At 47.3% G+C, this 22,842-nt stretch overlaps 1 protein-coding gene across 1 annotated transcript in view; it reads left to right on the forward strand.

Moving 5' to 3' along the window:
• Nucleotides 1-2,945: 2,945 nt before the first annotated feature.
• The window catches only part of ZDHHC7 (zinc finger DHHC-type palmitoyltransferase 7), a 281,517-nt gene continuing 261,620 nt past the window's right edge, over nt 2,946-22,842 (forward strand). Inside the window, exon 1 of the mRNA XM_069216286.1 lies at nt 2,946-3,075. The gene's annotated coding sequence lies outside the window, so the exon portion shown is untranslated. The remainder of the gene's footprint in view (nt 3,076-22,842) is intronic.

A 22,842-nucleotide genomic window follows, 5' to 3' on the forward strand; every position in this document is an offset into this window, starting at 1 on the left:
AATTTTGAGGTTTGCAAAGGATTCTGGGTAACAGAACCTGGTCCGAGCCCTGCAAGTCACCCCTCCTTGGATTCCCCTAGGTCTCTAGTTTTCAGAAATGCACAGGTTTGGTAGGTTTCCCTAGGTGCCGGCTGAGCTAGAGGCCAAAATCTACAGGTAGGCACTTCGCAAAAAACACCTCTGTTTTTTTCCAAAATTTAGGATGTGTCCACGTTGCGCTTTGGGGTGTTTCCTGTCGCCGGCGCTAGGCCTACCCACACAAGTGAGGTATCATTTTTATCGGGAGACTTGGGGGAACGCTGGGTGGAAGGAAATTTGTAGCTCCTCTCAGATTCCAGAACTTTCTGCCACAGAAATGTGAGGGACATGTGTTTTTTTAGCCAAATTTTAAGTTTTGCATAGGATTCTGGGTAACAGAACCTGGTCCGAGCCCCGCAAGTCACCCCTCCTTGGATTCCCCTAGGTCTCTAGTTTTCAGAAATGCACAGGTTTGGTAGGTTTCCCTAGGTGCCGGCTGAGCTAGAGGCCAAAATCTACAGGTAGGCACTTCGCAAAAAACACCTCTGTTTTTTTCAAAAATTTAGGATGTGTCCACGTTGCGCTTTGGGGTGTTTCCTGTCGCCGGCGCTAGGCCTACCCACGCAAGTGAGGTATCATTTTTATCGGGAGACTTGGGGGAACGCTGGGTGGAAGGAAATTTGTAGCTCCTCTCAGATTCCAGAACTTTCTGCCACAGAAATGCGAGGGACATGTGTTATTTTAGCCAAATTTTGAGGTTTGCAAAGGATTCTGGGTAACAGAACCTGGTCCGAGCCCCGCAAGTCACCCCTCCTTGGATTCCCCTAGGTCTCTAGTTTTCAGAAATGCACAGGTTTGGTAGGTTTCCCTAGGTGCCGGCTGAGCTAGAGGCCAAAATCTACAGGTAGGCACTTCGCAAAAAACACCTCTGTTTTTTTCCAAAATTTAGGATGTGTCCACGTTGCGCTTTGGGGTGTTTCCTGTCGCCGGCGCTAGGCCTACCCATGCAAGTGAGGTATCATTTTTATCGGGAGACTTGGGGGAACGCTGGGTGGAAGGAAATGTGTAGCTCCTCTCAGATTCCAGAACTTTCTGCCACAGAAATGTGAGGAACATGTGTTTTTTTAGCCAAATTTTGAGGTTTGCAAAGGATTCTGGGTAACAGAACCTGGTCCGAGCCCCGCAAGTCACCCCTCCTTGGATTCCCCTAGGTCTCTAGTTTTCAGAAATGCACAGGTTTGGTAGGTTTCCATAGGTGCCGGCTGAGCTAGAGGCCAAAATCTACAGGTAGGCACTTCGCAAAAAACACCTCTGTTTTCTTCCAAAAATTTGGATGTGTCCACGTTGCGCTTTGGGGCGTTTCCTGTCGCGGGCGCTAGGCCTACCCACACAAGTGAGGTATCTTTTTTATCGGGAGACTTGGGGGAACATAGATTAGCAAAACAAGTGTTATTGCCCCTTGTCTTTCTCTACATTTTTTCCTTCCAAATATAGGAGAGTGTGTAAAAAAGACATCTATTTGAGAAATGCCCTGTAATTCACATGCTAGTTTGGTCAACCCGGAATTCAGATATGTGCAAATAACCACTGCTCCTCAACACCTTATCTTGTGCCCTTTTTGGAAATACAAAGGTTTTCTTGATAGCAATTTTTTACTCTTTATATTTCAGCAAATGAATTGCTTTATACCCGGTATAGAATGAAAACGCACGTCAGGGTGCAGCACATTTATTGGCTCTGGGTTCCTTGGGTTCTTGATGAACCTACAAGCCCTATATATCCCCGCAACCAGAGTAGTCCAGCAGACGTAACGGTATATTGCTTTCGATAATCTGACATTGCAGGGAAAAGTTACAGAGTAAAACGTAGAGAAACATTTATGTTTTTTTCACCTCAATTTCAATATTTTTCTTTTTCAGTTGTTATTTTCTGTAGGAAACCCTTGTAGGATCTACACAAATGACCCCTTGCTGAATTCAGAATTTTGTCTACTTTTCAGAAATGTTTAGGTTTCTGGGATCCAGCATTGGTTTCATGCCCATTTCTGTCACTGACTGGAAGGAGGCTGAAAGCACAAAAAACTGCAAAAATGGGGTATGTCCCAGTAAAATGCCAAAATTGTGTTGAAAAATTGGGTTTTCTGATTCAAGTCTGCCTGTTCCTGAAAGCTGGGAAGCTGCTGAGTTTAGCACCGCAAACCCTTTGTTGATGCCATTTTCAGGGGAAAAACCACAAGCCTTTTTCTGCAGCCACTTTTTCCAATTTTTTTGAAAAAACCGAAATTTTCACTGTATTTTGGCCAATTTCTTGGCCTCCTTCAAGGGAACCCACAAAGTCCGGGTACCTCTAGAATCCCTTGGATGTTGGAAAAAAAGGACGCAAATTTGGCTTGGTTAGCTTATGTGGACAAAAAGTTATGAGGGCCTAAGCGCGAACTGCCCCAAATAGGCAAAAAAAGGCCCGGCACAGGAGGGGGAAAAGGCCTGGCAGCGAAGGGATTAAGGTAGGGGTCTTAAAACTTAGGGGGGGGTGTGGCGTGTGTGGTTAAAGGGTGAGTTGACCCCAGGTGGGAGCACCAGGCTCTGGCCAAAAGAAGCACATACAGATAACACTGCTTTGTTTTAAGCAGAAACATGTTATTACATTTTTAAAAAGGTATCAGTACTTAGCTGCAATGTTTATCTCAATAAAATAATTGTTAAAACTTCTGAGGAAGGTCCAATGATTTTTCTTTTTCAACTCAGTGGGGGGGGGGGGCGCGACGTTAAAAAGTTAGAAAACCATTGCTTTAAGGCTTTACTTCTCCTCCACCCTTGCACATGAACTGACATTTCAAAGATGGCCGGTTTTTTTTCACACTCATCCACGAGAGGCTTTACGTCCGTCCTCTTTGTCGAGGTTTCCCGAATGTTTCCGAAGGGAGTTCTCGGGGATTGCCGATCCCGACCCCGGAAGTGGCGGCCGGAGGCTCAGAAGGGGCCGTGCTGCCACCGATAGCGCTCGGGGAGCTCTGGGCAGACAATGGACGAGTGAGCGAGCTGGACGGCTGTCTGTGGGGTAAGTGCACATGCTGTGGAATTGGAGGACAGGGTCGCGCTTCATATGATGGCTGCGGGAGAGCCGAGGTTTGTTGGGTTGCAGAGGTTCACCTGCGCTGTAGGAGGGTTGGATCTGCAAGGGGGCGTGCTCTCGGGTGAGAGAGAGGTGACAGCTCCATACTCACATTGCGACGGTACGGCCGGGCCTCCTCCAACTGTCACGAAAACGCACAGGGCGCGGCCCGTGCCTAACAGCAATGGACATGCTTTCCCTCAGCCCATTGAAAAGCATTGAGACAGTAGTCCTCCCCGTGGAAACGTGATACACAATGCAGCTGCTCCTACCTAAGCGCACACTTGCATTAAAGTCCACGGGGTGCAGCGAACCCTTTCGTCCCTGCTCTCGTGATCGTCTGTTTAAGTTTCCAACATTCATGTATAGTAAACAGAAATGTGAGCTTGATGCACTGACCTTCCAAATCAATGCATTTCAATGGAAGATGCAAGTCGCTGGAGCATTTTACTGCCCTAGAGCATCATTGTAACTGATTGGTTGAGGGCTGTGCATCCCCTGTTGGGAAGACATTTGGAATAGTTTCTTTGGTTCAGACCCTTTTTAAAAAAGGCCTAATGGGTACAGTTCTTTCACCAAGATGTTTAAAAACATTGGTTAATGTTTATCTGTTAGCATTGGCACGCTTTGGGCACAGCATGCAGGCTGGACTAAAACACTGTTTGGGGAGCCTCTAGCATTGGACCTGGCAAAATTCTTCAATGCAAAATATTGGACATGAGATCATCTTCTTAATTGTTATTGTAAAGTACAGAGCTCAGTTCACGTGTCCCAAGTCCCCACAAAATCAGTGCAAATGGTGGATGCTTCGAGCTCTTCCTCGAAGATCTTCATCGACAATATGTAGCCATGTGTTTATTGCACAAACTGCTGTTACTATGGTGTTGCAGTTTTTTGTCAAACTCGGTGGGTGATTCTTTCTTTCAATTCTAACATTTCCAGAATAGGTCCGTAGATTTATTCAGTTTCTGGAGCTCAGTGGTCAGTAAATTGTGTTACATTGTATCTATGTTGGATGGTTAAGTATTAACGAATTGTGAGTTTGATGGTTGATGCCAGAGGGCATTATCAAATTTGTATATATCTTTTCGGTTCGTTTGCATGACAACTGCCCTGCACATGTAGATGTTCATTGCGCTTATTGGAACCAAAACCATTGGGTCCAGTGGATTAGTTTATTCTGAAAAACATTTGACCTAGAGGACCTTATTAAAAGTCATTAAACGAAGTTAACCACTTAAGTTCCCAATTTCGTTGCTTTTCTTATTTATATGGATGATTCAATACCATCTGTGGCTTGCAAGGATTCTTTTCACATTGCCCTTTTGTACTACTTAGGTCGTCTTATTGATACCTACTTCTTAAAGCTCCAGTTGAATAAAATAAAAGTTGATATCCTAAGAAGCCTGACTTTCATCTGGCCTTTGACTCTGAACCAAACACTGAGAAGAGGGTCCTTCCGGCGCACCTTTTGCCAAAACACATTAGTATTTTTCCAAGGTTCAGCCACTGTATGGAAGGTACTTTTGATAATATTAAAATCATTTTCAGAAAACCAAGTATATCCAATTATCTGTACCTTTATGAAAGCGTCATGTCACCTGATTTTCAGAAATGTGGGGTTGCCTCATAGATGAGCTCAGTTACCTGCTCCATTTTCTTTGTACATTGTCCCAAAAAAATTATCTTATCCACTGAAACCTGTAGATAAGTCCATTGTGTTTTGGCGATTTGTGTACGATAATATTAATATTTTAGTCTCCTTACTTATGCCTTAAAATATTTACAGCTCATTCAAAACCTGGCCGGTAGCTTCCGAGTGGACCTTATATGGTGAGAGACTATCTTGGGCCATATTCTTGCTTTCCCTCGGCATCTGGTAACATCTTGCTCATGTTCATGCAGACTATCTCGGATCAAGTTTTTCTTCAAAACAAACTTAAACCTTACTTTCTAACTTATTTACGATAATCTTCCACCTAATTGTCTCAGTTTTCACCCATAATGTTTGGTGGTGGCTGTTCCTTTTCTTTTCTTGTCCTGAAATTGGAACTTTCTTTGCAAGGCCATGTTTTCCTAAAGTTTTCAAACCAGCTATGGTCTTGGCTGTTATTGTCTACTTACCCAGCCGGGGTGTCTTTTACTGTTGGTGGTAAATGCGAAGAAGACTTGTGGTCTGTGAAATCTAAAGGTCCCATAATCAGTCAGATTAATTGCAGTGGATGAGCTGGAGTTCCCTCATTGGAATCAAAGAAAGCACTGGTCTCTGTGTTGTTCTGCAACAGAGTGTATGTCTTTAAACCTGCTTTGTATATTGTATTTTCTACTGTTCCAGTGGGTTGTTTAGTTGCTGTATGTTCTCTTATGGTGGAATCTAGCTTGAGCTCTGCCATTTTAACCATTTGTCTCTATTGTGGATTTGTGGGACTTGGCAGCTACTGCTTCTGTGGAAAGTGGTATCTTGCAGGTTTGGAGCCAGACGTAGAATCAGTTAGCGTGCCCCTTTATGCTCTTCAGGTTAAGTTGACTGAGGTGTATCTTTGATTGAATTTAAACATCAAAATGTAAAGAGGGCATCTGAGGTTATTCCGCTCATTTGGGTAGAATCTGTACACTGTTTTACTGACATAAGCAAAAAGAACAGATGGTGGAGGGAAAGCTGACCAATGCAAACATTCACCCCAGTCACAGATTTGAGTTCAATCCATCCTTTTTTATTTTTTCGCTCACCACCCTACCCCACGTTGGACCCAGCCATATGCAAATCAGTCTTGACCCTGCTCTCTATGGGAACAGTCCAGTCCGAACAGCCAGGCCAGGTCCTCCCTGGATCAGAAACAAGCATCCTAGTACCAGTTTTGGGGTATCACCCCTCATCAGCCAGGCTAGCTTGAATCCAGTGGCGCTGTGAGCCCGGGACCCACGTCTGGGCATACCCAGCGCACTTAGGACAACAAACACAAAAAGAACAGATGATGGACAACACAAACATTCACCCCCCCCAGTCCCAGATCTTGGTTTAATCCATCTTTTTTCTTTCTGCTCACCACGCCACCCAAATTCGGACCTAGCCATATGCAAATAAGTCTTGATCCTGCTCCCATGGAAACAGTCTGGCCCAAACTGCTTACTGATGTAGGCGTTGAATATCTTCGTTATGTAGTATATTTGGTACGAGGTGTGCAGATTGCCTTTGGTCGTATCATGCTGTTCCGCTCCAAGCAGTCTTTTAAAGGATTCTTAGTATGCTTAAATTGCACACATACCGCACTCTCCAGTCGGGGTCTCAGTCCGCTTGCATCTACATACGGTATCCTAGATTCTATATCGAAGTCTCAGTGGTTGATTTGATACATCAGGGGAGTCCCTAATTTCTTCTCCTTTTTATCTCTGCTCCTTAGTTTGGAAATATACTGTATACAGTAATGACTTTCACCATGCTAGATATGGTTCATAATGGTGAAGGGAAGATAGAGTTGCATGAAAGGTGGGAGGTGGGCAGAAAACTTTTTTCTTTTTTAAGATGGAAATCCTGGCTTCATCAATAAAACAAAGTCTGAATCAGAGCTAGCGGCCTTGCTGCTAGGGCCCGGAATCAAGTTTCGTCACCAGAGACTCCTGAAAACGCACTCTTTTTTTTAGAAAAAAGCAAGACTTGGCTGTTCCAAAACTGAGATATCCTTCTGAAAGCTAGAAGCCTAAACAGTGCCTGGGCGCCCTTAGGTATTTGTTTCACTATAGAAATGGGTATTGATTGTGGGGCAGTCATATAGTACTTGCTTATATTTGATGTCTTTGATTGATTTGGCATAATGCCTTTCCGATTGTAGGAAGTTGGCTCTGTATGTGCTATTTCAAAGTAAGGAATAGCATGCACAGAGTCCAAGGGTTCCCCTTAGAGGTAAAATAGTGGTAAAAATAGATAATACTAATGCTCTATTTTGTGGTAGTGTGGTCGAGCAGTAGGCTTATCCAAGGAGTAGTGTTAAGCATTTGTTGTACATACACAAGACAATAAATGAGGTACACACACTCAGAGACAAATCCAGCCAATAGGTTTTTATATAGAAAAATATCTTTTCTTAGTTTATTTTAAGAACCACAGGTTCAAATTCTACATGTAATATCTCATTCGAAAGGTATTGCAGGTAAGTACTTTAGGAACTTCAAATCATCAAAATTGCATGTATACTTTTCAAGTTATTGACAAATAGCTGTTTTAAAAGTGGACACTTAGTGCAATTTTCACAGTTCCTGGGGGAGGTAAGTTTTTGTTAGTTTTACCAGGTAAGTAAGACACTTACAGGGTTCAGTTCTTGGTCCAAGGTAGCCCACCGTTGGGGGTTCAGAGCAACCCCAAAGTCACCACACCAGCAGCTCAGGGCCGGTCAGGTGCAGAGTTCAAAGTGGTGCCCAAAACACATAGGCTAGAATGGAGAGAAGGGGGTGCCCCGGTTCCGGTCTGCTTACAGGTAAGTACCCGCGTCTTCGGAGGGCAGACCAGGGGGGTTTTGTAGGGCACCGGGGGGGACACAAGTCCACACAGAAATTTCACCCTCAGCAGCGCGGGGGCGGCCGGGTGCAGTGTAGAAACAAGCGTCGGGTTTTCAATGTTAGTCTATGAGAGATCTCGGGATCTCTTCAGCGCTGCAGGCAGGCAAGGGGGGGATTCCTCGGGGAAACCTCCACTTGGGCAAGGGAGAGGGACTCCTGGGGGTCACTTCTCCAGTGAAAGTCCGGTCCTTCAGGTCCTGGGGGCTGCGGGTGCAGGGTCTCTCCCAGGTGTCGGGACTTGGGATTCAAAAGAGTCGCGGTCAGGGGAAGCCTCGGGATTCCCTCTGCAGGCGGCGCTGTGGGGGCTCAGGGGGGACAGGTTTTGGTACTCACAGTATCAGAGTAGTCCTGGGGTCCCTCCTGAGGTGTTGGATCGCCACCAGCCGAGTCGGGGTCGCCGGGTGCAGGGTTGCAAGTCTCACGCTTCTTGCGGGGAGCTTGCCGGGTTCTTTAAAGCTGCTGGAAACAAAGTTGCAGCTTTTCTTGGAGCAGGTCCGCTGTCCTCGGGAGTTTCTTGTCTTTTCGAAGCAGGGGCAGTCCTCAGAGGATGTCGAGGTCGCTGGTCCCTTTGGAAGGCGTCGCTGGAGCAGGATCTTTGGAAGGCAGGAGACAGGCCGGTGAGTTTCTGGAGCCAAGGCAGTTGTCGTCTTCTGGTCTTCCTCTGCAGGGGTTTCCAGCTAGGCAGTCCTTCTTCTTGTAGTTGCAGGAATCTAATTTTCTAGGGTTCAGGGTAGCCCTTAAATACTAAATTTAAGGGCGTGTTTAGGTTTGGGGGGTTAGTAGCCAATGGCTACTAGCCCTGAGGGTGGGTACACCCTCTTTGTGCCTCCTCCCAAGGGGAGGGGGTCACAATCCTAACCCTATTGGGGGAATCCTCCATCTGCAAGATGGAGGATTTCTAAAAGTTAGAGTCACCTCAGCTCAGGACACCTTAGGGGCTGTCCTGACTGGCCAGTGACTCCTCCTTGTTATTCTCATTATTTTCTCCGGCCTTGCCGCCAAAAGTGGGGCCTGGCCGGAGGGGGCGGGCAACTCCACTAGCTGGAGTGTCCTGCTGGGTTGGCACAAAGGAGGTGAGCCTTTGAGGCTCACCGCCAGGTGTGACAATTCCTGCCTGGGAGAGGTGTTAGCATCTCCACCCAGTGCAGGCTTTGTTACTGGCCTCAGAGTGACAAAGGCACTCTCCCCATGGGGCCAGCAACATGTCTCGGTTTGTGGCAGGCTGCTAAAACTAGTCAGCCTACACAGATAGTCGGTTAAGTTTCAGGGGGCACCTCTAAGGTGCCCTCTGTGGTGTATTTTACAATAAAGTGTACACTGGCATCAGTGTGCATTTATTGTGCTGAGAAGTTTGATACCAAACTTCCCAGTTTTCAGTGTAGCCATTATGGTGCTGTGGAGTTCGTGTTTGACAGACTCCCAGACCATATACTCTTATGGCTACCCTGCACTTACAATGTCTAAGGTTTTATTTAGACACTGTAGGGGTACCATGCTCATGCACTGGTACCCTCACCTATGGTATAGTGCACCCTGCCTTAGGGCTGTAAGGCCTGCTAGAGGGGTGTCTTACCTATACTGCATAGGCAGTGAGAGGCTGGCATGGCACCCTGAGGGGAGTGCCATGTCGACTTACTCATTTTGTTCTCACCAGCACACACAGGCTTGTAAGCAGTGTGTCTGTGCTGAGTGAGGGGTCTCTAGGGTGGCATAAGACATGCTGCAGCCCTTAGAGACCTTTCTTGGCATCAGGGCCCTTGGTACTAGAAGTACCAGTTACAAGGGACTTATCTGAATGCCAGGGTGTGCCAATTGTGGATACAATGGTACATTTTAGGTGAAGGAACACTGGTGCTGGGGCCTGGTTAGCAGGGTCCCAGCACACTTCTCAGTCAAGTCAGCATCAGTATCAGGCAAAAAGTGGGGGGTAACTGCAACAGGGAGCCATTTCTTTACACAAGCCCCCCCCAGCCCACAGGCCAGGAGACTCAGCCAACGCTGGAAGAGTCTTCCTAGTCTGTCAGGCGAGGAAGAGTAGAGGAAATGGCTGGTTTGTTGCAGGGCCTACTCTGCCTTACATCCTCCTGTTCAGGTCATTCCCTCTGGGGAACTGACCCACTTCCACAGTGATAGGACCTAGTCTGAACTGCCTCTTGTCTGTGCTTTTTATGTCTTCACCCATTCTCTCTATTTTGAGGTCAGAGGTATCCACCTCTGCTAATCTTATCTTAGCCAAGGTCACCCCTAGCTTACCCAAAGAGGTTACCCAGAGCTGGAGTAACCCCACCATGACCAACAGGGTCAGGGGGCCTAACTTGTTATTTGGCATGGGGTCAGACCACCATGCCAAGGATAGTGCAGCCATAAAGGCTAACACCCAGCAGAGGCCACTGACAGCTGTCAGTGCCCAGAACCACACCTTTAGCTCTTCACCTAAAAGGGAAGGGGCTAAGTTACAGGCTTCTTTGGGTTCAGGTTGCCTGTCTGCTGTATTGGAGTGGGGGGTTACCACATCTTGTAGTGAACACCCTTCTTCCACTCTTTCTTCTGTTAGCTGAGGAGCCACCCACTCAGGTTTAACAGTTGCCTGACTAGCCAGGACTTCTTGTGGGTCAGGTTGGACTTTATCAGGGCCATTTTTTGAGTTCTCCCCTACTGGAGCAGAATCTCCCTGGCTTGCTGTAACCTTGGCTAAAGGTTGTCCACCCTTCCTACTCTGTTTTCTTTTCTTCTTCTTCTGGGGCCTGCTTGCATTTACTGCAGAGGCAGGACTTCCAGAAACCTTGGGAGAGGACTGGCACTGGACCAGTTCCTCTCTTGAGCTCTGACTAACCTCTGGGTAGTCATTTCCAAGGAGACAATCAAGGGGGAGGTCTGTACTGACTACTACCCTTCTCCAGCTAAGAGTGCCACCCACTTCTATGGGCACTAAAGCCACAGGCCTCTTAGTGACCCTGTCTAGGCTAACTCTTACCCTGGCAGTCTCACCTGGGATGTACTGGTTCGAGAGCACCAGCCTGTCATGCACAATAGTGTGACTGGCACAAGTGTCTCTCAGGGCAGTGGTTGGGATTCCATTCACCAGTAGGTGGTGGAAGTGTCTACTTCCCTCTGGAATCTCCAACTCACCTGTTGGGCCCTGTTTCCAGTTGAAGGCTATGAAGACCTCCTCATCTGAGGAGTCATCTCCCATGGCTACACTGGTTACCCCTGGAATTTTGTTCTGGGGTTTGTTTTTGGGACAAGAAGTGTCCTTGGTGTGGTGCCCAGACTGTTTACAGTTGTGGCACCATGCCTTAGTGGCATCCCAGTTCTTACCCTGGTACCCACCTTTGTTTTGGGTTGTGTCTTGGGGCCCACCCACCTGTTCTGGTTTTTGGGGGCCTACAGAGGACTCTTTTTCTTTGTTTCTAGTGTCACCCACTTTCTCCTGGGGAGTTTTTGTAACCCCTTTCTTTTGGTCACCCCCAGTGGAAGTTTTGGTTACCCTAGTCTTGACCCAGTGGTCTGCCTTCTTTCCCAATTCTTGGGGAGAAATTGGACCTAGGTCTACCAGATACTGATGCAACTTTTCATTGAAGCAGTTACTTAAAATGTGTTCTTTCATAAACAAATTATAAAGCCCAACATAGTTACACACTTCATTTCCAGTTAACCAACCATCTAGTGTTTTTACTGAGTAGTCTACAAAATCAACCCAGGTCTGACTCGAGGATTTTTGAGCCCCCCTGAATCTAATTCTATACTCCTCAGTGGAGAATCCAAAGCCCTCAATCAGGGTACCCTTCATGAGGTCATAAGATTCTGCATCTTTTCCAGAGAGTGTGAGGAGTCTATCCCTACACTTTCCAGTGAACATTTCCCAAAGGAGAGCACCCCAGTGAGATCTGTTTACTTTTCTGGTTACACAAGCCCTCTCAAAAGCTGTGAACCATTTGGTGATGTCATCACCATCTTCATATTTTGTTACAATCCCTTTGGGGATTTTTAGGATGTCAGGAGAATCTCTGACCCTATTTAAGTTGCTGCCACCATCGATGGGACCTAGGCCCATCTCTTTTCTTTCCCTTTCTATGGCTAGGAGCTGCTTTTCCAAAGCCAATCTTTTGACCATCCTGGCTAACAGGGGGTCATCTTCACTGGAGTTATCCTCAGTGATTTCAGAGGTGTTGGTCTCTCCTGTGAGGGAACCAGCATCTCTGACTATTATGTTTGGAGTCAGGGTTTGAGGGACCCTGTTCTCCCTAGATAGGACTGGTAGGGGGGAATTTTCCTCCAAGTCACTATCCTCTTCCTCTGAGTTGCCACCCTCAGAGGGGTTGGCCTTTTCAAACTCTGCCAAAAGCTCCTGGAGCTGTATTTTGGTAGGTTTGGGGCCCATTGTTATTTTCTTTATTTTACAGAGTGACCTTAGCTCCCTCATCTTAAGATGGAGGTAAGGTGTGGTGTCGAGTTCCACCACAGTCACATCTGTGCTAGACATTTTGCTTCTAAAAGTTGGAATACTTTTTAAGAATCTACAACTGGTTCTAGAATCTAATTCAAACTTTTACAAACTTTTAAACTCTAAAAGAAATGCTAAACAGGATCTAACACAAGGCCCTAGCAGGTCTTTTAAGAATTTAGAAAACTTTTCAAATTGCAAAAATCAATTTCTAATGACAATTTTGGAATTTGTCGTGTGATCAGGTATTGGCTGAGTAGTCCAGCAAATGCAAAGTCTTGTACCCCACCGCTGATCCACCAATGTAGGAAGTTGGCTCTGTATGTGCTATTTCAAAGTAAGGAATAGCATGCACAGAGTCCAAGGGTTCCCCTTAGAGGTAAAATAGTGGTAAAAATAGATAATACTAATGCTCTATTTTGTGGTAGTGTGGTCGAGCAGTAGGCTTATCCAAGGAGTAGTGTTAAGCATTTGTTGTACATACACAAGACAATAAATGAGGTACACACACTCAGAGACAAATCCAGCCAATAGGTTTTTATATAGAAAAATATCTTTTCTTAGTTTATTTTAAGAACCACAGGTTCAAATTCTACATGTAATATCTCATTCGAAAGGTATTGCAGGTAAGTACTTTAGGAACTTCAAATCATCAAAATTGCATGTATACTTTTCAAGTTATTGACAAATAGCTGTTTTAAAAGTGGACACTTAGTGCAATTTTCACAGTTCCTGGGGGAGGTAAGTTTTTGTTAGTTTTACCAGGTAAGTAAGACACTTACAGGGTTCAGTTCTTGGTCCAAGGTAGCCCACCGTTGGGGGTTCAGAGCAACCCCAAAGTCACCACACCAGCAGCTCAGGGCCGGTCAGGTGCAGAGTTCAAAGTGGTGCCCAAAACACATAGGCTAGAATGGAGAGAAGGGGGTGCCCCGGTTCCGGTCTGCTTACAGGTAAGTACCCGCGTCTTCGGAGGGCAGACCAGGGGGGTTTTGTAGGGCACCGGGGGGGACACAAGTCCACACAGAAATTTCACCCTCAGCAGCGCGGGGGCGGCCGGGTGCAGTGTAGAAACAAGCGTCGGGTTTTCAATGTTAGTCTATGAGAGATCTCGGGATCTCTTCAGCGCTGCAGGCAGGCAAGGGGGGGATTCCTCGGGGAAACCTCCACTTGGGCAAGGGAGAGGGACTCCTGGGGGTCACTTCTCCAGTGAAAGTCCGGTCCTTCAGGTCCTGGGGGCTGCGGGTGCAGGGTCTCTCCCAGGTGTCGGGACTTGGGATTCAAAAGAGTCGCGGTCAGGGGAAGCCTCGGGATTCCCTCTGCAGGCGGCGCTGTGGGGGCTCAGGGGGGACAGGTTTTGGTACTCACAGTATCAGAGTAGTCCTGGGGTCCCTCCTGAGGTGTTGGATCGCCACCAGCCGAGTCGGGGTCGCCGGGTGCAGGGTTGCAAGTCTCACGCTTCTTGCGGGGAGCTTGCCGGGTTCTTTAAAGCTGCTGGAAACAAAGTTGCAGCTTTTCTTGGAGCAGGTCCGCTGTCCTCGGGAGTTTCTTGTCTTTTCGAAGCAGGGGCAGTCCTCAGAGGATGTCGAGGTCGCTGGTCCCTTTGGAAGGCGTCGCTGGAGCAGGATCTTTGGAAGGCAGGAGACAGGCCGGTGAGTTTCTGGAGCCAAGGCAGTTGTCGTCTTCTGGTCTTCCTCTGCAGGGGTTTCCAGCTAGGCAGTCCTTCTTCTTGTAGTTGCAGGAATCTAATTTTCTAGGGTTCAGGGTAGCCCTTAAATACTAAATTTAAGGGCGTGTTTAGGTTTGGGGGGTTAGTAGCCAATGGCTACTAGCCCTGAGGGTGGGTACACCCTCTTTGTGCCTCCTCCCAAGGGGAGGGGGTCACAATCCTAACCCTATTGGGGGAATCCTCCATCTGCAAGATGGAGGATTTCTAAAAGTTAGAGTCACCTCAGCTCAGGACACCTTAGGGGCTGTCCTGACTGGCCAGTGACTCCTCCTTGTTATTCTCATTATTTTCTCCGGCCTTGCCGCCAAAAGTGGGGCCTGGCCGGAGGGGGCGGGCAACTCCACTAGCTGGAGTGTCCTGCTGGGTTGGCACAAAGGAGGTGAGCCTTTGAGGCTCACCGCCAGGTGTGACAATTCCTGCCTGGGAGAGGTGTTAGCATCTCCACCCAGTGCAGGCTTTGTTACTGGCCTCAGAGTGACAAAGGCACTCTCCCCATGGGGCCAGCAACATGTCTCGGTTTGTGGCAGGCTGCTAAAACTAGTCAGCCTACACAGATAGTCGGTTAAGTTTCAGGGGGCACCTCTAAGGTGCCCTCTGTGGTGTATTTTACAATAAAGTGTACACTGGCATCAGTGTGCATTTATTGTGCTGAGAAGTTTGATACCAAACTTCCCAGTTTTCAGTGTAGCCATTATGGTGCTGTGGAGTTCGTGTTTGACAGACTCCCAGACCATATACTCTTATGGCTACCCTGCACTTACAATGTCTAAGGTTTTATTTAGACACTGTAGGGGTACCATGCTCATGCACTGGTACCCTCACCTATGGTATAGTGCACCCTGCCTTAGGGCTGTAAGGCCTGCTAGAGGGGTGTCTTACCTATACTGCATAGGCAGTGAGAGGCTGGCATGGCACCCTGAGGGGAGTGCCATGTCGACTTACTCATTTTGTTCTCACCAGCACACACAGGCTTGTAAGCAGTGTGTCTGTGCTGAGTGAGGGGTCTCTAGGGTGGCATAAGACATGCTGCAGCCCTTAGAGACCTTTCTTGGCATCAGGGCCCTTGGTACTAGAAGTACCAGTTACAAGGGACTTATCTGAATGCCAGGGTGTGCCAATTGTGGATACAATGGTACATTTTAGGTGAAGGAACACTGGTGCTGGGGCCTGGTTAGCAGGGTCCCAGCACACTTCTCAGTCAAGTCAGCATCAGTATCAGGCAAAAAGTGGGGGGTAACTGCAACAGGGAGCCATTTCTTTACACAAGCCCCCCCCAGCCCACAGGCCAGGAGACTCAGCCAACGCTGGAAGAGTCTTCCTAGTCTGTCAGGCGAGGAAGAGTAGAGGAAATGGCTGGTTTGTTGCAGGGCCTACTCTGCCTTACATCCTCCTGTTCAGGTCATTCCCTCTGGGGAACTGACCCACTTCCACAGTGATAGGACCTAGTCTGAACTGCCTCTTGTCTGTGCTTTTTATGTCTTCACCCATTCTCTCTATTTTGAGGTCAGAGGTATCCACCTCTGCTAATCTTATCTTAGCCAAGGTCACCCCTAGCTTACCCAAAGAGGTTACCCAGAGCTGGAGTAACCCCACCATGACCAACAGGGTCAGGGGGCCTAACTTGTTATTTGGCATGGGGTCAGACCACCATGCCAAGGATAGTGCAGCCATAAAGGCTAACACCCAGCAGAGGCCACTGACAGCTGTCAGTGCCCAGAACCACACCTTTAGCTCTTCACCTAAAAGGGAAGGGGCTAAGTTACAGGCTTCTTTGGGTTCAGGTTGCCTGTCTGCTGTATTGGAGTGGGGGGTTACCACATCTTGTAGTGAACACCCTTCTTCCACTCTTTCTTCTGTTAGCTGAGGAGCCACCCACTCAGGTTTAACAGTTGCCTGACTAGCCAGGACTTCTTGTGGGTCAGGTTGGACTTTATCAGGGCCATTTTTTGAGTTCTCCCCTACTGGAGCAGAATCTCCCTGGCTTGCTGTAACCTTGGCTAAAGGTTGTCCACCCTTCCTACTCTGTTTTCTTTTCTTCTTCTTCTGGGGCCTGCTTGCATTTACTGCAGAGGCAGGACTTCCAGAAACCTTGGGAGAGGACTGGCACTGGACCAGTTCCTCTCTTGAGCTCTGACTAACCTCTGGGTAGTCATTTCCAAGGAGACAATCAAGGGGGAGGTCTGTACTGACTACTACCCTTCTCCAGCTAAGAGTGCCACCCACTTCTATGGGCACTAAAGCCACAGGCCTCTTAGTGACCCTGTCTAGGCTAACTCTTACCCTGGCAGTCTCACCTGGGATGTACTGGTTCGAGAGCACCAGCCTGTCATGCACAATAGTGTGACTGGCACAAGTGTCTCTCAGGGCAGTGGTTGGGATTCCATTCACCAGTAGGTGGTGGAAGTGTCTACTTCCCTCTGGAATCTCCAACTCACCTGTTGGGCCCTGTTTCCAGTTGAAGGCTATGAAGACCTCCTCATCTGAGGAGTCATCTCCCATGGCTACACTGGTTACCCCTGGAATTTTGTTCTGGGGTTTGTTTTTGGGACAAGAAGTGTCCTTGGTGTGGTGCCCAGACTGTTTACAGTTGTGGCACCATGCCTTAGTGGCATCCCAGTTCTTACCCTGGTACCCACCTTTGTTTTGGGTTGTGTCTTGGGGCCCACCCACCTGTTCTGGTTTTTGGGGGCCTACAGAGGACTCTTTTTCTTTGTTTCTAGTGTCACCCACTTTCTCCTGGGGAGTTTTTGTAACCCCTTTCTTTTGGTCACCCCCAGTGGAAGTTTTGGTTACCCTAGTCTTGACCCAGTGGTCTGCCTTCTTTCCCAATTCTTGGGGAGAAATTGGACCTAGGTCTACCAGATACTGATGCAACTTTTCATTGAAGCAGTTACTTAAAATGTGTTCTTTCATAAACAAATTATAAAGCCCAACATAGTTACACACTTCATTTCCAGTTAACCAACCATCTAGTGTTTTTACTGAGTAGTCTACAAAATCAACCCAGGTCTGACTCGAGGATTTTTGAGCCCCCCTGAATCTAATTCTATACTCCTCAGTGGAGAATCCAAAGCCCTCAATCAGGGTACCCTTCATGAGGTCATAAGATTCTGCATCTTTTCCAGAGAGTGTGAGGAGTCTATCCCTACACTTTCCAGTGAACATTTCCCAAAGGAGAGCACCCCAGTGAGATCTGTTTACTTTTCTGGTTACACAAGCCCTCTCAAAAGCTGTGAACCATTTGGTGATGTCATCACCATCTTCATATTTTGTTACAATCCCTTTGGGGATTTTTAGGATGTCAGGAGAATCTCTGACCCTATTTAAGTTGCTGCCACCATCGATGGGACCTAGGCCCATCTCTTTTCTTTCCCTTTCTATGGCTAGGAGCTGCTTTTCCAAAGCCAATCTTTTGACCATCCTGGCTAACAGGGGGTCATCTTCACTGGAGTTATCCTCAGTGATTTCAGAGGTGTTGGTCTCTCCTGTGAGGGAACCAGCATCTCTGACTATTATGTTTGGAGTCAGGGTTTGAGGGACCCTGTTCTCCCTAGATAGGACTGGTAGGGGGGAATTTTCCTCCAAGTCACTATCCTCTTCCTCTGAGTTGCCACCCTCAGAGGGGTTGGCCTTTTCAAACTCTGCCAAAAGCTCCTGGAGCTGTATTTTGGTAGGTTTGGGGCCCATTGTTATTTTCTTTATTTTACAGAGTGACCTTAGCTCCCTCATCTTAAGATGGAGGTAAGGTGTGGTGTCGAGTTCCACCACAGTCACATCTGTGCTAGACATTTTGCTTCTAAAAGTTGGAATACTTTTTAAGAATCTACAACTGGTTCTAGAATCTAATTCAAACTTTTACAAACTTTTAAACTCTAAAAGAAATGCTAAACAGGATCTAACACAAGGCCCTAGCAGGTCTTTTAAGAATTTAGAAAACTTTTCAAATTGCAAAAATCAATTTCTAATGACAATTTTGGAATTTGTCGTGTGATCAGGTATTGGCTGAGTAGTCCAGCAAATGCAAAGTCTTGTACCCCACCGCTGATCCACCAATGTAGGAAGTTGGCTCTGTATGTGCTATTTCAAAGTAAGGAATAGCATGCACAGAGTCCAAGGGTTCCCCTTAGAGGTAAAATAGTGGTAAAAATAGATAATACTAATGCTCTATTTTGTGGTAGTGTGGTCGAGCAGTAGGCTTATCCAAGGAGTAGTGTTAAGCATTTGTTGTACATACACAAGACAATAAATGAGGTACACACACTCAGAGACAAATCCAGCCAATAGGTTTTTATATAGAAAAATATCTTTTCTTAGTTTATTTTAAGAACCACAGGTTCAAATTCTACATGTAATATCTCATTCGAAAGGTATTGCAGGTAAGTACTTTAGGAACTTCAAATCATCAAAATTGCATGTATACTTTTCAAGTTATTGACAAATAGCTGTTTTAAAAGTGGACACTTAGTGCAATTTTCACAGTTCCTGGGGGAGGTAAGTTTTTGTTAGTTTTACCAGGTAAGTAAGACACTTACAGGGTTCAGTTCTTGGTCCAAGGTAGCCCACCGTTGGGGGTTCAGAGCAACCCCAAAGTCACCACACCAGCAGCTCAGGGCCGGTCAGGTGCAGAGTTCAAAGTGGTGCCCAAAACACATAGGCTAGAATGGAGAGAAGGGGGTGCCCCGGTTCCGGTCTGCTTACAGGTAAGTACCCGCGTCTTCGGAGGGCAGACCAGGGGGGTTTTGTAGGGCACCGGGGGGGACACAAGTCCACACAGAAATTTCACCCTCAGCAGCGCGGGGGCGGCCGGGTGCAGTGTAGAAACAAGCGTCGGGTTTTCAATGTTAGTCTATGAGAGATCTCGGGATCTCTTCAGCGCTGCAGGCAGGCAAGGGGGGGATTCCTCGGGGAAACCTCCACTTGGGCAAGGGAGAGGGACTCCTGGGGGTCACTTCTCCAGTGAAAGTCCGGTCCTTCAGGTCCTGGGGGCTGCGGGTGCAGGGTCTCTCCCAGGTGTCGGGACTTGGGATTCAAAAGAGTCGCGGTCAGGGGAAGCCTCGGGATTCCCTCTGCAGGCGGCGCTGTGGGGGCTCAGGGGGGACAGGTTTTGGTACTCACAGTATCAGAGTAGTCCTGGGGTCCCTCCTGAGGTGTTGGATCGCCACCAGCCGAGTCGGGGTCGCCGGGTGCAGGGTTGCAAGTCTCACGCTTCTTGCGGGGAGCTTGCCGGGTTCTTTAAAGCTGCTGGAAACAAAGTTGCAGCTTTTCTTGGAGCAGGTCCGCTGTCCTCGGGAGTTTCTTGTCTTTTCGAAGCAGGGGCAGTCCTCAGAGGATGTCGAGGTCGCTGGTCCCTTTGGAAGGCGTCGCTGGAGCAGGATCTTTGGAAGGCAGGAGACAGGCCGGTGAGTTTCTGGAGCCAAGGCAGTTGTCGTCTTCTGGTCTTCCTCTGCAGGGGTTTCCAGCTAGGCAGTCCTTCTTCTTGTAGTTGCAGGAATCTAATTTTCTAGGGTTCAGGGTAGCCCTTAAATACTAAATTTAAGGGCGTGTTTAGGTTTGGGGGGTTAGTAGCCAATGGCTACTAGCCCTGAGGGTGGGTACACCCTCTTTGTGCCTCCTCCCAAGGGGAGGGGGTCACAATCCTAACCCTATTGGGGGAATCCTCCATCTGCAAGATGGAGGATTTCTAAAAGTTAGAGTCACCTCAGCTCAGGACACCTTAGGGGCTGTCCTGACTGGCCAGTGACTCCTCCTTGTTATTCTCATTATTTTCTCCGGCCTTGCCGCCAAAAGTGGGGCCTGGCCGGAGGGGGCGGGCAACTCCACTAGCTGGAGTGTCCTGCTGGGTTGGCACAAAGGAGGTGAGCCTTTGAGGCTCACCGCCAGGTGTGACAATTCCTGCCTGGGAGAGGTGTTAGCATCTCCACCCAGTGCAGGCTTTGTTACTGGCCTCAGAGTGACAAAGGCACTCTCCCCATGGGGCCAGCAACATGTCTCGGTTTGTGGCAGGCTGCTAAAACTAGTCAGCCTACACAGATAGTCGGTTAAGTTTCAGGGGGCACCTCTAAGGTGCCCTCTGTGGTGTATTTTACAATAAAGTGTACACTGGCATCAGTGTGCATTTATTGTGCTGAGAAGTTTGATACCAAACTTCCCAGTTTTCAGTGTAGCCATTATGGTGCTGTGGAGTTCGTGTTTGACAGACTCCCAGACCATATACTCTTATGGCTACCCTGCACTTACAATGTCTAAGGTTTTATTTAGACACTGTAGGGGTACCATGCTCATGCACTGGTACCCTCACCTATGGTATAGTGCACCCTGCCTTAGGGCTGTAAGGCCTGCTAGAGGGGTGTCTTACCTATACTGCATAGGCAGTGAGAGGCTGGCATGGCACCCTGAGGGGAGTGCCATGTCGACTTACTCATTTTGTTCTCACCAGCACACACAGGCTTGTAAGCAGTGTGTCTGTGCTGAGTGAGGGGTCTCTAGGGTGGCATAAGACATGCTGCAGCCCTTAGAGACCTTTCTTGGCATCAGGGCCCTTGGTACTAGAAGTACCAGTTACAAGGGACTTATCTGAATGCCAGGGTGTGCCAATTGTGGATACAATGGTACATTTTAGGTGAAGGAACACTGGTGCTGGGGCCTGGTTAGCAGGGTCCCAGCACACTTCTCAGTCAAGTCAGCATCAGTATCAGGCAAAAAGTGGGGGGTAACTGCAACAGGGAGCCATTTCTTTACACCGATATTTTTACCCACCGAGCAAAGCAAATGCAACACTAATGGGTTGTTCAATTCTCACAATACATAGGGCACATGTGAAAACGGTGAATATGTTGTAAGATGCTATTTTATGTTGGTATAACCCATTACGACTAAAAAAAATAGAACCTACTGTGGGACAGAAGATGCTGTATTACACATAGGTGGGTTGTTCTTGGGGTCATCCACTTTATACACATCTTAACTCGTTGGTGGAGAGACTACAAAAAATAAGGCCTTTCGCTCCTCAGTTGCTTTGTCTCTCAAATTGCGGAGGGAGTAGTTGAAAACACCCCCTATCTTTGACAGAGGGCCCGCCATTCATTAAAAAAAAAAAAAATCTTCAAAGCCTTGTGCCTGGCTGGACGGGCATCCTTTAGCCCACGCCACCCATGTGCTCGACCTTGTCTTTCTCAAGCCCAGATAGATTGACTCTGGTTCCACATTTCCAAATATTCATTTGACCCCCACCCACTGAACTTGTCCAAGGGTTGTGGTGGGGGCATGGTCATGGCTCCCTACAGCACCTACCTAGCTATAAAGGAGGGGAGGGTTTGCGCCTGCCCCAAAATACAATACCAATTGCATTTTTGTTAAAGATAAGAATATTTATTAACAGGGTGCGTGATGTTTACGTGGATTCGTAGGTTTCCTGGTATGCTGATGACACCCGGCCCTTCGTCATTGATTACTCTTTTATATATAACACCGTCTTGTTGTATCTGTTAACTATACCCTGGTTTCCTCATTTTAGTGGTATTCTATGCATAGGAGTTTTAGGATATAAAGGTGATACGACGACGATGGGAATCAATCCCAGCTTCCCACCCTACCTGGTATGTTTTCTGTAATTTTCCTATGGGCATTATTCACACCACGTCAACCTCAGCTAAACCTTAAGTAAAGTGTCCTCCGAAAAATTACACTGTGTGTGCTAGCGTTTGTTTACAACGTGAGCGTGTTTCTTTTACACTACTGAGCTCGCTGCATTAGAGTTCGTAAAAAAGAGCAACAGAATACCAAAACAAACGTTGCTGTGAAAGAAGCGAAAATGAGAGATAACTACTAATGAGATGATCTGAAAATAGCATTGCCAAACAGTTGTTAGTGTTGTTTTCACACAGGCTATTTAGATAAGTGAATAGCTTGAGCACCCTCTGTACAGTTATGAGTTATTCTGCAGGTCTCAAATTTCAGCACATGCTTATTTTGAGGAAACAAAACCTTAACACCCATTATCGAGGCCCCAGGACGCCTTGGCTTGTGACGCGTTCTTTATACATTGCTGGTGGTTTTCTGTTGCTTTGGAAAGGGTATTTGACTACATAATGACGTGTGAAGTATTTTAATTGCTTAGAAAATGTTTTGTCAAAAGTGGTTATTGTTTGTTGAGGTAATAAAGGCTGTGCTAGCTGAGTTTCATTTGATGAGCGTTTGCCCAGAACTAAGTTATGTTCACATTGTTAAGAAGTGACAGGAGTATATTGAATGGCAAGACAGTTGTCACTCCGGTGTTCTCATCATTTGTGACTCCCCATACCTCTTCACAAGCTAACCTTTGTGTTGTTTGTGTTTTCTGCTGTGGACATGGGCAGCCAGTTTTTCCCTGGATACCCCTTCCTTATACCCTTTTACACCTGTCTCTGGGATACTGCAAAGATACTCTGCTATATTACTCCTTCAGTCAATCAATCAGTGCTTGTATAGCGCAATTACTCACCCGTTAGGGTCTCAAGGCGCTGGGTGGAGAAAGCGTAGTGTTTACCGGTGAGGTGCTTCCTAAAAAAGCCATGTCTTCAGTTCCTTCGTGAAGCTGAGGAGGGAGGTGGTTTGTCTGATGTGGAGAGGGAGGGCGTTCCAGGCGGTGGCGGTGAGGTGGAAAAGCAGCGTCCTCCTGTTCTCATTTTCCTGATGCGGGGTACTTCTGCAAGAGAGCTGGGCTGAGCGTAGGGCCCTGTGGGGTACGTGGATGTTGAGTCGCTGGATCAGGTAGGCTGGTCTGGTGTTGTGGAGGGCTTTGTGCGTAGGTGTCAAAGTGCAATGTAGAGTATTTAGAGTAGCTTCAATCATGTTTTGCTTTAATATTATTTTTTGAGTTACATAAACTGTCCATTATGATACAGACCTACAGTGTATTGCCTAAGTGTGATGGATCAGTTCCAGGTGGTACCTTTGGTACAGGTTAGTCCCTAAAGTACGTTTGTTTAGTTGTTACTAACAGAAAGAAATC

Source organism: Pleurodeles waltl, chromosome 12, assembly GCF_031143425.1.
Source record: "Pleurodeles waltl isolate 20211129_DDA chromosome 12, aPleWal1.hap1.20221129, whole genome shotgun sequence".
In the NCBI taxonomy this organism is placed as follows: Eukaryota; Metazoa; Chordata; class Amphibia; order Caudata; family Salamandridae; genus Pleurodeles; species Pleurodeles waltl.